The 14,721-nt window shown below is 42.3% G+C and overlaps 1 protein-coding gene across 1 annotated transcript in view; it reads left to right on the forward strand.

The window, feature by feature from the left end:
* The first annotated feature begins 366 nt into the window (after nucleotides 1–366).
* psd2 (pleckstrin and Sec7 domain containing 2) overlaps nucleotides 367–14,721 on the forward strand; it is a 55,989-nt gene continuing 41,634 nt past the window's right edge. Inside the window, exons 1-3 of the mRNA XM_036005606.1 lie at nucleotides 367–477; nucleotides 5,219–5,296; nucleotides 13,499–14,419. The gene's annotated coding sequence lies outside the window, so the exon portion shown is untranslated. The remainder of the gene's footprint in view (nucleotides 478–5,218; nucleotides 5,297–13,498; nucleotides 14,420–14,721) is intronic.

The following is a 14,721-nucleotide window of genomic DNA, read 5'->3' on the forward strand; positions in this document are numbered from 1 at the left end:
CTCTTATATTGAACATGCATCATAAGACAGAAATCAAGCAGAGGTATCCAATACATCGCTGTTCTCTGCTGAGACCAAATCTGCATAATCTAGATTGTCTGTCTCTGTCTCTGTCATGGAATAAGCAGTCAAGGAGCACAGGCAAAGAGTTACAGGGTCCCTAAAAGAGGTCAATGGAACATAACTAAAAAATAAAATAATGCTAACAAAACCAAAAGCTAACAAAACCAAAATGTTAACTCAATTAGCAGACCTTTGAATGAGACATGAGGGACCCTTATATACCAGCTGACCAAACCAATAAACACACACAGGGGAGGAGAACATGGACAAGAACTTAAATTAGCAGAAGGAAACCCTGATTCCCCCCCCCCCTGTCATCTTTTGGTATGGTCCAAGGCTGGGGCCTCTGCATGAAACCAGGCTCCACCCTTTGTCACATGTTTTGTTCGACCAGGAAGAGAACTCAGCAGCCAGGTAACTCAAAAGCAAAGATAAATGAATTCATATCAAATTAACTAAATAGTAAACAAGGTAAACTGTGTGCTAGAAACAGTGTATTGTTTAGGTGCTAATAAAGTAATTCTAAACCAAACAAACTGTTGTTTTTGATGTACTAATATGTGACTGCAACTTAGCTAACTGAACATGTGGTAAAGATGTGGCTGATTGTATTCAACCTTGAACACTCAGTTGTGTGGCTGTGGCCACCACAGTCTCCATATGCTGCTTTTTTAATTTACTGTATCAACACAAATATTAGAATTACAATACATCCCAAGTGACACCAACAGCATTTGCTGAGGAAGTCAGTTTTTTCCTGTAACTACAAGATTGTACTTCCCATCATGCTTTAGCGGACCTGATGTTCAGGCAGATTTTCCATGGCAAAAATGTTGGTATTCCAAAATGTTCTCCCCTCAACCGCTACATGTTTAATGCATGATCCATAGCTCCCCCCCCCCCACACACACACACACACTGACATGGAGCCAGCTCTGTGAAGAGGATGTGCATTAGCATGGATTCACATCGAGAGAGGCATTTGGTTAAACAGACCGCAAAGTATTGCTTTAGTCCCCAAAGTAATTTAACTGGCAGTACAAGCTGTGCTGGAGCATGCACCCTTGGGTGGGCAATGTAACATGCTACCATGATACCATATGTTGACTGTTTTTGCATTATTTGCATAATGAATTTGAATGAGTTTTCAGCTGATTTTATTATTGTTACACTACATAGGTTGCTATCATCAGGCATATACAGTATACAATGTAAGCATCTATTGTAGATAGTAATGTACTAATGTTCTTGAATTATATGCAGTGAACATTTTACTGCAATCAGGCTTTGTATGGGGTGGAAATAAAGTCCTGCATTGTGTGTGGGTATAATCATGGGAGCTGGTTCACTGATCAAATTATATATATATATATATGAAAAAGGTAAAATGACTGTAAACATGAAGGAGCAGTCTATAACAGTTAAAGCTGCTGTTCGTAGCCTAGAAATCTAGACCACCCTAGCGGCAGCAAATGTAATTTGCAGCCAGGGTCAGTCTAGCAACTCTCCGTTGGCTTGCGAGCTGGAAAAACCAAATTCTAGTTCACATCGTGTTTAGAGTCTGTGGGCGGGGCTTAACATAATGGCGGCAGAGTTGCGATGGTTCCGCGTGAATTCCCTGCTACTTGAAAACAAAGAAGATGGCTGCTGCTGGCGAACAGCGGTCTTTGGAATCGGCTTTGGCCGCGACTCTGGAAGTTCAGCTTTTCTTTGAGAAAAGAACAAAGAACGGCACTGAAGTCATTCTTAAAAAAGGAAGACGTGTTTGGAGTTTTGCCAACCGGATACAGCAAAAGTTTAATCTTTTATTTCAAAAGTTTAAGACAACCGTTTATCCCGCCCCTCGGATTGAGCCCTGCCAATGGTGAGTTCCCAGACCCAACATCTTGATGTGGGTCTGGCTTGTCAGGCTATGCTGTTCTTGAAATACTGAAGAAAATTCAGTCTGGGCTGGGATTGCCTCCACACGGCTATCACCAGAGTTTAGACTAGAGTTTAGGCTAGAGTCTAGGCCAGGAATGGCTGCTCACAGGTCTCACCTCTGACGTGATAAGCAAACATGGAGCCGGCTGAGCCGTAATGGCGGCGACTAGCATTGCTAGCTGCGAGATTACAACGGCAATAGTGCTGCCACTGGCTAGCTAATTGCTGCCGCTCTGCACTGTGCACTAGTGTATACACAATACTGTGTATACACAAGCTGCTTATGTGTATTTTGATAGACTTGTTTTTTTAATTGACTTTTCCACCGACATCAGTTAGACTAGTGAGCACTCTGGAATCACACAAAGGGTCCAAAGAGAAAACACATTTGAAGCATATTTAAGTGAGAAGCAACGTGTACTGTATGTTGTTGTTTTTTCTTGGAAACCCCCCTAACACAGAGGTAGGTAAGTTTGCATAGGTATTTGATGCCTGTTATTTCTTGTTTACCAGATTAGGCAGGTATGCTCCCATAGCTCCATTTACAGTGACTAGTGCAGTGCCTGTTTGGAACGGGACGATTGCATGGCCTTCTGTATTGCTGCCTTTAGCTTTCTCCAGAACCGTTGTACCCCAAAATAACTTACAGAAGGCAACTGTTTACTACTGACTTGCTGTGTAGTTCTACTTCAGAGGAAAACATTGAATTGCCACGTTTACCTGACAGAGAAATGTTACTGGTTATGTTGCAGATTCAGATTTTACTCACAAAATATCACAATTAAAATATGATGCATTATTCATTAAACTATCCAGCATTAAATTAGAGACGAAAGCTCCATGTTGAACAGATGTTGAGTAAATGTAAGTATATTGTGCTGATAATTCCTCTCTTTCACGCGTCACTTTAAGTAAACATTTGAATGCAGAACTTTTACTGTTCAATATTAATAGTATTACTATTAATAGTTAATATTTTTACATCAGAGTACTTCTTCTACCCCTGCCAACGCCAGTTAGAGAGAGGCTGAAAAGCAAAGCAAGCCACTGTTTGCCTGGGGCCCCAAATCATTATATTATATTGAACATTTCAGTTAATCTAGTCTCGCCAAAACGAATAATTTTAGTCAAACTGATTTCATTAAGATTTTATCTGAAGTATCTTATTATCTGATTAAAAACACTGTGCCTACCGACAACGTTAAACTCAATTCACAACTGTCATTAGCAGTTTAGATAACAGACAGTCAACTGTCCTGCTGTTATTACAGACGTAAGTGTGAACTAATTACAGACATTTGCCTCATTAATGGACTCATTGTGGTGTGCTGTTGCAGTATGAAACTGCCAATTAGATTAATTTACTTATAAATCAATGGTGCGGATGCGCAGTCCCGGATGGTTGCAGTTACTCAGAGTCCTCGATGCGCGGTTCAGCTGTACCTCTCCGACCCATTATGAGAGACTAAAATATGCGTCAATCAGCCACCCAAACCGAACCGAGTACAGAGACGGACTCGTCCAGCGGCAGCGGTGTGTGTGTGTGTGTGTGTGTGTGTGTGTGTCTGTGTTTGAGAGAGACAGAGAGGGAAAGGAAAGGTGGAAAGCAAAGAAAATTGTTTTTATTTTTTTTAAAACTACATTTAAGTTTCATCTTTTTTGTCAATGATATTGCATGTTGATATCGCCACAGTCAACGTTTAATGATGGCTGTGCCGTCTCGTCATTATTATCGTAACGGAAACACTGTAGCAGAGTTCATTTCCAAACAGGCTTAGTGGATTGACGGTTATAAAGTAACGAAAAAAGCATGGATTTAATTAGCGTTAAAGCAACACCAAATATTCTTTTGTACCTTAAAATAATGTTTCCAAAATCGTTTCAGTGGTTCATCAACTCGTAACAGGGTGACCGGCACTTCTGCATTCACTTTGCGGCCCTCTATCGGATATAACCGCACTATGCAAGTTTGCCAGATCAGGTAGCGGATCTGTAGTTCGAATGAGACATACGACAGCGGTAATGGACAATTCCGCTTCCAACCTGTAGGGGGACCGAAGAGGAAAAGTGCTTTGGTGTTATAAGTTAGTATGGCAAACTCGCACAATTGAGTTGCAAACGCAGAGTGATGACACCGCTCGTGCTCATTGAAGGAAGGGAAGAAGAGTTTGGTTACTCCATCCTACATCACTTAGTTTTATTTTCAGTTCATTAATATGGATGAGTCACGTTCGGGGTGGCAGCCCTAGTTTATTCACACAATAGTATGTCGAACAATAGTACACAGTGGCATCCATGTTTACTTCTGTATGTCAGCGTGCGATGTCTCTCACGCATGCGGTTCACAACAATCGCAAGACCGACAGCTGGACGGACTCACAGACAGAGATTCCTGCCTTTATTAGTTAAATGTTGCACTGCCAGGACTAAGGGTTTAATTTTATTCTGCTATGAGGTGGTTCACATTGTGTAATAACATCCTTCAAATGGCATATGTTAGCTCATCAGAGGGAACTACTCAGATGGACCAACTATGGAACAAGAGACTGACTCCTCCTGTGTATTAACATGCTGCCGTCCTGAAACTTTTCAAAAGTCAGCCATCCACATTTTTATACGACTTCCATATTTACAACTTGGCACAGAGAAGCCGAGTGTGGCACTGTTGCTATGGTGACTGTTCTGTGAGTCTGTTGACCCGGCTGCCCAGCAGACTTATAGTTGGCGCACACACACACACACACACACACACACACACACACACACACACACACACACACACACACACACACATGCACAGCACAGCACATTCTGTCACCATGTTGGCATGTCGCCCATGTTTTCCTAGTTTTTCTGCCTGGCTGTCTTTCTCTCACACTCTTTCACACTCTCTCACACACATAGGCACACATGTAAACACAAACAGAGAAGGGCTTTCTCCATAAATGGGAAACAAGATGCTTGTGACTGTACATTTTTACACTGTAGCGTTATATTCCAGCTAAGGACAAGTGGTCACAGGTGGAAGTGATTGATGCTCATATAAAGACCCTCCCCCTCTCTATTTGCCTCTGTCACATGGAGGGATGTGTGTCATTGTAACCCACTTTTTCATGCCTGTGGATATAATGACCCAGATGAGAACTACACACACATACTGACACGTTTTCCCACACACGCACACACGCACACACGCACAAGTGCTGACATGTTGTGTCTCCCTCTTCTTCAGTTGTAATGAATGCTGATGAGGGAATTACTGGAGTCCAACACAAAGCCGAGCAGCTAAATGATGATGTCCCTACTGAAGGTAGGAATGATGTTTTTTAACGAATTTTTACCGAGTTAAGACCAGAGAAAGATAAATGTTGTGGAGCAAGGCCATTGTGTTATTGATGATGTCCCAGTGCTAAAATGTCTGCTGCACTCCCTTTCCCATATGTAAAAACAAAACAAAAACAGAATACACTTTTGTTCCCTTTTTTAAATGGTGGCAACGATATCTACCTTAAACCGTTTTTAAAAGACACTAGTGACCTTGTACCCTCGCATCTGTAGGTATGCATTTAACAACTTGACAACCATCTACTATTAGCATGGAAGAAGTAGTTTGACATGCATCTTATTCACTTTCCTTCTGGGAGTTTGATGAGATCGAATACTGATTGATACCACGCTCATGTCTGTGCATTAAGCACTGAGCTAAAGCCAGGAGGTGATTAGCTTAGCATAAAAACTGGTTCTTATATACAATGGCAGCCTGACAAGTGGCATAGCCACTTAGGGAAAGGGAAGGAGGGCTAGACTGCTAGACTTAGAGGCTAAACTTGTATCTTGTTTGTTTAATCCAACAGTAATGTAAAAAACAATTTTTGGTTTGAGGGAAGTTACATTTTGTAACTATTTCTTGGGAAACAATGGATGTGCGGACGGATAAAGGGTTGTACCATACAGTCTATGGGTTGTACGCAAGCGGCAACATCCAGGCCTGAAACATGAAGCCAATGTGAAAGTGCCTTAAACCTGCATTCTATTTAATTTTCAGCTGGGGGAGACTCCACTGGCACCAAAAAGAAGATAGATAGATAGATAAATAAATAGTATTTATTGTCCAGTGGGGAAATTTGTTTTCACAGTCTGTACAGAAGTCCCTTTCCATAGAAGTCTATGGGAAAATGACCCTACTTCACGCTTGATTTATTACCACAGTAAAGATTTTCCTAATGAGTTTATGCTCTCAATCGTTAGTTTTAAGAATTCTTCAATACAACATGATGTCCATTTTGTAATTTAGGGTCCCATTTATTTAAAAATGGACATATTGCAGGGCATGCTTTGGGGCGTGGCTACACACCGACCTGTCAATCATGACAGAGGCTTGGCAATGCTAACCATGGCCCTATGTACATTAAAATAGCAGTGAACTTGTTTTTGGGGTGCTGTCCATGTTTTTTTCTGAAACTTTGACCCTCTCACTCTGTTTTCACTTCATCAAAGTTGATGGAAACATTTTGGTTGCCTTTCGTTGGTTTAGTTCAGTGTTCGGTAGCACCTTGTCAACCAAAGCTAGCTAGCTAGCTAGCGTTAGCTGGTAACTTAAGGTAAAGTCTGCTGATTTTTTTGTGTACTGCCGTACATGCCAAACGGCGCCAGTATCTGGAGGTCCTTGTTTACCTGCCGGCAAAACTCCGCTGGATGAGTCGCGTCAGAAGGGTTGGAAATAGGAAACTTTACCTGTGTAGCGTTTAGCTTAGCGCCATTGAAACCATAGAAACACTGCCCAGCTCCGCCCTTTTGTCCAAATGGTCACACAAACCAATGTGTGATGTCACCGATGCTATAATGTCCATTATTTTTACAGTATGTGGTTGCACATCAAGAAATAGTTATACCATGTTTTGAATTTTGGACAGAGCCAGGTTAACAGTTTCCCCATGCTTTAACTTTTTATGCTAGGCTAAGCTAATCACCTCCTGGCTCTGACTCCATACTTAAAGGAAAATTCCGGCGTAAAATGAACCTAGGGGTTAATAACGTATGTGTACCGAGTCGACCGTTCTCTGAGCTCTGTTTTCATGCTAATCAAATGCGTCTCTAGCTTTTAACAAGCTACCGCAAAACCGGTGGTTAGCTGCTAACGCTAGCTTTCGGGGCATGGGGTAAATCACTATGTTCTACCACAAACAAGGCTCAAAATAGCACCACACTGAAACGGTAGCATAATGAGGGTCCCTACATGCAAACCAGTAACCAATAGGTCACACACGGCGTTCGTGGTTCGACTGCTCATGACTGTTTTCTAAGATGGCGGCCGAATGTAAACACGAACGCTACTGTCTTTATAATCTATCTTTTTAATAAACTGTCTGTACACTTACAAAGTTCTCAATGCTTCGGTTTACATGTAGGGACCCTCATTATGCTACCGTTTAAGTGTGGTGCTATTTTGAGCCTTGTTTGTATAAAATAGTGATATATCTGCCCCGAAAGCTAGCGTTACAAGCTAATCGCCGGTTTTGCGGTAGCTTGTTAAAAGCTAGAGACGCATTCGATTAGCATGAAAACAGATCCCAGAGAACGGTCGACTCTGTACACATATGTTATTAACCCCTAGGTTCATTTTACGCCAGAATTTTCCTTTAATGTACCTATGAGAGTGGTATCAGTCTTCTCATCTCACTCTCAGAAAGAGTGGAAACAACCTGCAAACACAATACGGATGACGTACCTTTATAAAGTTGATATGGCAAACGTGTTGAACAGTTGTCCGTTTATACATCCAGCAGTTACAGAGCATTACTCTGGAGTCGTGTTTCTTGTCACCTGGCAAATATAAGTCCTATATGAATGAACTTGGAGACAACTAAACACCTTCTCCATTCCCTCTAAATATCTCTGCTAAATATTGCTCCTAATACATAGTAGTATTAGCTAAAAAGCTGTTTTCTGGGGCTCCTGTTTACTTTCTTTAGATATTGCACTAGTAAACATCTCTTATCATTGCAGCATAACATTAAGAAAACAACTCCTTGAATGTTGTCATGGGAGGTTTGATTTGTTTTTAGTAAAAGCAGCTTGTAAAGACTCTGAAGCAACACACACACACACACACACACCATATCAAATTTCAGAGACACACACATGCTTTTTACACTCTGAAGCACATTCAGCTGTGACGTCCTCTGATCAAAATCAAAAACCCACTCCATGCGTACACACATTCTACAGTGTGTGTGTGTGTGTGTGTGTGTGTGTGTGTGTGTGTTGTTTATGTTGTCTATGTACCCGTTATGCTTCCTGCTTGTGTGTGTGTGCCCCAGCTGTCTCACAGAGCTCCCTGCTGTTTGGCCTGCCGTGGCAGACGGAGCCAACGCTGTAAACTCTGTGGATCGATGCTCGTTTGGAGGATTTCTGTATTTAATTCCACCTCAGTCAGCAGCACTTCATCCCTCTCTCCGAGTGTGTGTGTATGTGTGCACACTTGGGTGCGTGATTGTGTGTGCACATTTGTATCTCTATCTTCAAATTGAGTTGTCTGTATGAGCATGTGCAGAGGAATTCTGCAGGAGGTTTTGGTGTGTGGCTGCTAACATCTATGTGTGCATTTCTGTCGCCCACACACACACACACACACACACAAAGAGGTAAGAGTCTTGCAGCAGAGGCTAAAGACACACACCATCAGTCGAGCACCTCCCCCTTGCTTTGATTATACTCACAACGCTATTACTTGAGCACACCAACATCAGCATATTGATTTATCTTCCACACTACCTGCTTTCATTTAATATGCTAACACACATGCACACACAGTCTTCATGCCAGCACATCTTGTGATTGCACATTAGAACGCGTGCACACACACACACACACACACACACACACACACACACACACTCTGACACCACAGCCGCGCACATTAACACACTTATGTGCACCATCACAGGAGACCACCCACCCCTACAAACCAAAACGCAAGCTGTTAGCTTTTCTCCTCACCAGTTACCTCCCCCTTCCCTCCCCTCACCTCCCTCCCATTGTCACATCAGGGATTTCCAGTGTCCCCAACACGTTGCAGCCGCCACGGCCCTGCAGATGTCACTTAGCTGCAGACCCACCTCTTCATTTCTGCATCCATCCATCCCTCCGCCTCTCCTGTGACATGGAGGAGGGACAGAACTGTGTGTGTGTGTGTGTGTGTGTGTGTGTGTGTGTGTGTGTCTACGTCTGTCTACAGAGGGGGAAGGGAGCCGGGCAGGTTAATGAATTAGTCATTAGGATTGATGTTGCGTCTGCAGTGGGTTTCCCCCAAACTGTTTCCATCGCTCTGTCTCTCTCTCTCCGGTCATCTGTGCATCCTCTGAACTCTTTGTCATCTTCAACCCTGTGCTCCCCCTTCCCCTCCCCGCCCTGTCTCCTCTCTCCATACCCCCCCCCCTCTACCTGCCTCACTTTGGGCCTTGCCCATCTAACCTTCTCCTCCCCTTGTCTTCAAACACAAACCCAGCTCTTTTGTTTTTGTCCACATCCTCACTCTTGCTTTCTGCATCTCTCTCGCTTCTTCTTAATTTCCTTTTTTCCCTCTTCTTCTCTCCATACCTCTTTTCAGCCACTCCCCTCTTCTTCGGTCTCCTTCTAATGTGCTATTGATCACTGGAGATCACTGGATTGGAGGCTAAAGTTCTCAATCCATGCAGACATTACATTAAAGCTTGGCACGGCTCTGCATTATAAGGGCCGTATCCAAGATCCCTGAAGAAAACATCGTAAAATGTTGGCAGCAGACAATGCATAGCCATATGTGTGATTGTATAGTGCTGCTGTGCTTTTGTTTATGACCCCGAGGTGCACCAGTAAGAGGGTACTCTCAAAGCACTGTACTGTATGTTTGAAAGACAATACAAATGGTTTGCACTGGCTCTTGGCTTGATTTCTGTGCTGGTTTTACACGTGATAGATGAATGAGAGAGCTTGTTGAAAGGGAATGACAAATGGGTTGTGGGCATTTTGCAGGTACAGTGGAAAAAAATTCCTCTGTCAAGGGCAGAGTGAACACAGGCTAATTTCTAGTATACTAGTGCAGTGCCCGTTCAAAATGTGCCTGTTGGAAACTGGCTGATAGCTTGGCCTCCGGTGTTGTTGTTTGCAGCTTTCCCCAGAACTATTGTGCCCCAAAATAACTCACAGAAGGCCCTCAAAGCTCAAAGCACTTAATATGCAACTCTACCGTATACTACTTACTTCCTTACTTCGTACTTCTACGTTAGAGGAAAACACTGTACTACTACATTTACCTGACAGAAAAAGGTTACTGGTTATGTTGTATGTATGTATGTATGTGACTTTGGGGTGAGTATTACATATTTTTACAGTCTTATACCTCAACAGTTTTATGACAAACTGAGACTTTCTTGACTTGCCAAATTATCTTTTGGATTGACGAACATCATATGTTTAATTAATGGATCAATTCAAACGGGATCAAATCATTATTTGTCTCTCGCCATTGACTACCGTACATATTTTTCCGAAATAAGGTTCCACGGTGGTCCACTGGAAAAGGTGTGACTTTGTGTCTGTATACAGTGGCCGCTTTTTTTTCTCAACCTTTATTGTGCCGACCGCACAGTTTATTCACAGTTTATTAATATTGAACGCAATCCAAACTGCCCCGAATTTGAAACGCCAAGTTCATTGGGTACCCAGCAATACAACCGTGAAGTAGATCGGATAAACTACAACTAGACACACACACACACACACACACACACACACACACGCACAGATTCTTGCCTTTCTAATTGGATGTTGGCAGATAACATGAACTGCTTGTCCATTATGACTTAACATTTTGTGTTAGATCTTCTGCCATCGGCATGATCACAGGCTCAGAGCAGACGTCCTCTACTATTTGACAGCACAATCACAGATATTTCAAACCATGCCTTGTTTATCACTGTCTTTCTGTCTACCTAATACTTGGTGGGAGAAAATCAGACCCAATCCATTCCCCAGCTTGACAAAGTAAGTATGTTTTTCAACGAAAAGTAAAAGCCCTTCTTTGCCATCTTTGTTCTCCAGGCCACATAACTTAAGATTGTCTTCTTTAAAGTGGTTTAATTAGTGGTATTTCTCTTTTGGATAGACTGTAATTATAGTCCCGCCCAGTAGTGGAAGAAGTATTCAGGTCCTTTACTTACTGTAAGTAAAAGTACTAATACCACACTGTAAACATACTCTCTTACAAATAAAAGTCCTGCATTGAAAATGTTACTTAAGTAGAAGTATGTAAGTATCATCAGGAAAATTAAAAGTATAAGTACTCAATGCAGAAAAATCCTCCCATTTTAGAAACTGGAAACAAACAATCCTGTGTTCAATCCATAGACTGTTAATATTAATGGACAACTCATCCGGTTCGGCGAAGTTCTGCAAATGCGGAACTGCCTTAAACCTGCATTCTATCTGAATTCCAGCAGGGGGAGACACATGTGGGTGCAAAAGGAGATCGGTTTCTGTAGAAGTCTATGAGAAAGTGACCCACTTCTCACTTGATTTATTACCTCAGTAAACATTTTTATAATGAGTTTATGGTCTCAATCGCTAGTTTTAAGTCTTCTGCAACACAGAATGATGTTAATTTTTTGAATTATGGTCTCGTTGATTTTAAAATCGCCGATAAAGCAGGGGGTGTTTTAGGGCGTGGCTATAATGTGATTGCCAGTGAAAGTGTGTAACGTAGAGTATAAGCAGCTCCTCCCTCACTCCTCCCTCTCGTCTAAAATCGTCACATCCGCAACTAGGATGGCTGCACCCGTAACGGTAAACTCGACGACTCATAGCAGAACTCTACAAACCAACGGGTGACATCACACATGCTCTGTCCACTGATATACAGTCTATGGTTCAATCGGCTAATCTTTCAACTGTACTTGTAGGCCTTTATATTTTTGGGTAGTTTAATTTATAATAAAACAGGGGTGGCGAACCTGTGGCTCTTGAGCCGTATGCGGCTCTTTGCCTGCTCCTGTGAGGCTCTTACTGTGTGGCTGGGGGCTGTGTCATTGGTTGATTGTTGTTTTTAACTTTTCTGAAACATACAGGATTTCAGATAAGTAAAAAAAAACACATTTGAACGCATCTGCCAATACATTTGCCAATTATTTTAAAATGGAAAATAATGCAGCAGAGTTTTGAGGACAGATTCTGCAACCTGAGGAAAAACAGCGGCCACAGATCACCTTCCTCGTTAACCCTTTCACTGCTGAATCTGATTGTTTGAAAGCCCCTTTAGTGACAGATGAGTGAGAGAGTTCTTCGAGTGGCCACAACCGAGTTCAAGCAAGACCTGAAAAGGATTGTGGATAACAAAGACTGTCAGGTTTCCCACTGACTCAATCTAAATGAGAAAAAACTATGAAAATTGCTATGTATTATGACTGTCATTAGATCTGGAAGACACTGTTGCTGTTGTAGTGTGGACGTGCATGTGTTGTGTGGCTTTTTGCTATGGTGCGGGGTTTTTTTGTGGCTCTTTATACCTAACTGGTTGGCCACCCCTGTAATAAAACATCTTATTAAACTACATGTGTTTTGTGTGCAGTCATCCTAATTTGTAAAGTAACTAGTAACTAAAGCTGTCAGAATAATGTAGTGGAGTAAAAAGTACAATATTTCTCTCTGAAATGTAGCGGAGTAGAAGTAGAAAGTGGCATGAAGACTCACAAGTACCTCAAATTTGTACTTAAGTACAGTACTTGAGTAAATGTACTTAGTTACATTCCACCACTGGTCCCGCCACAAAGGAAGAAGTATTTGGAACTTTAGAAAAGAGGAACTGACAGATCAGCAAAAACTACTGTAGATACCACAAGTAATACGTTGTCTTCTGCGGTCAGCCAGACTGTCATAGCATTTCCGATTGTTTTCAACAATTTGACCAAGAGAAATGTTTGTTCTGTTAAAGCTATGTCTGTGTTAGACAGGGGGGGTGTACCCCACTACCCACCCAGAGCATGCTGGAATAGGTTCTAGCTATTGCACGACCCCGCGCCATTGGTATAAATACTGAATGGATGGAAACTTTGTTTTCTAAAATAGTGACATTGTTGGAAAATTGCTAATGCTATCCTGGCTAACAGTAATTGCAGTAAAATAAACAGTAATCCTAGAAGACTAACCTCACAGGCTAACATTAACCAGCAGGTTAAAGGTCAGGGCCATATTGCTGTTACAATAAAACAGAATTACAACATACTCAAATGTAACAAAAACTGATCTTATGGACACTGTCATGCCAAGTAAATCTTGAGTTCTCCATCATTTTTGGGGATTAAATTACATAATTTGAGCACTATAGTCTCAGTTGCAATGACTTACTTTGAATTGACCTCATTTGTTTGGACATCATTATCTTTTAATAGATTTGTTTTATTGAGTAGCATATCTAACAATCTATAATCTATAAAAGCATGCTATTGACAGTTTCATGGGTCTTGTTTTTCCCTTGCAGACATCAAATTCCTATCTAAACCAAACTACAGCATGACCAATGCTACATCCTGGATATGACAGCTGCAGGACTTTGGACCTTGGATAGGACTTTTTGACTGTCTGTAAATCATCAACATGATCTGTTTTTTCTGGTCAATTCCCAAACTTTCCCCCCAATAACATGTGTTCTCAATGCTAGTGCCTGGTGAAAAAAAAAAAAAAGCCAAGTCAAATAACCCATTCTTCTGAGGACATCCTGGAACCAAAAGTCTTTGGGCATCCCTGGACCTCAGTCTGGGAACCACTTTTTTTACTCTGCATCCAGATCCTCTAAAGTTAAAGCTTAACCCATTTTAATGGTATTTCAATACATTATTGGTCTGGGCAGTCATATCAGTCAGTTCAGAGTCGAGAAGGACTTGTGTCAACAAAACTGTCGGTGCTAATCTTCACTGCAGGCTACAGTGTCTGATATCAACAGGCCCTGGAGACACGTCCCGTTCACACCGCGCGTAACCACGGGAGAGTGATGGTGCTCCCGAGAAGTCCGAGGAGCGGAATTACAATTTCTCAGCTGCCATTCAAACACACAGAGGCTCCACAGAGAGGAGGAGACGAAGAGGACGCCTCCGTACATCCACCCATTCATCAATCCGCTCAGTAATCGCTCTCCGCCGCTTGGACCTCCCGAGAGCCCCTATACCAGCCTGCGCGGAGGCGCGAGACAGCACCACGAGCTTCGGCGGCAGCGGCCGTGAACAACGTTTCGCACGCGCATACCGGTGAGAGGGGGGCAGCTGGGAAGGACGTTCGGCGTGGAGAGAAAAAAAAGAGCCCGTCTGTCAGTGTTATTCCCCGGCGTGGATGTAGAGAGACAGAGGGAGAGAGAGGACCACCGCAAAACTCTCCTTCTCAGCCTCTGACTGAACGCATTTTACTGGTGAGTGAAGAAACCATACTACGCTAAAGGACATGTTTAAAGTGTTATAATTTTTAAGCTAGTAGGACTGTGTTAGCGCTAAAAAAAATCTCTGTTTGACCGGCACTTAGCTATAACGTAGCCCATGCTTAGATATCATGTATTTTAGTGTATGAGCGAGACGAGCATTTCTCACGGAGGCTGCGTTGAGGTTTCGCGTCCTGTTTTTTTTTTGTGTGACCAAAAATGCACACACTGAAACCTGCAGCCTACTCAGGCTTTAGGACAGCAGTGTTTGTGGAGCTAATAGAGGCTGAAAGATA

The sequence above is a fragment of the Sander lucioperca genome, chromosome 1, assembly GCF_008315115.2.
Source record: "Sander lucioperca isolate FBNREF2018 chromosome 1, SLUC_FBN_1.2, whole genome shotgun sequence".
Taxonomy (NCBI): domain Eukaryota; kingdom Metazoa; phylum Chordata; class Actinopteri; order Perciformes; family Percidae; genus Sander; species Sander lucioperca.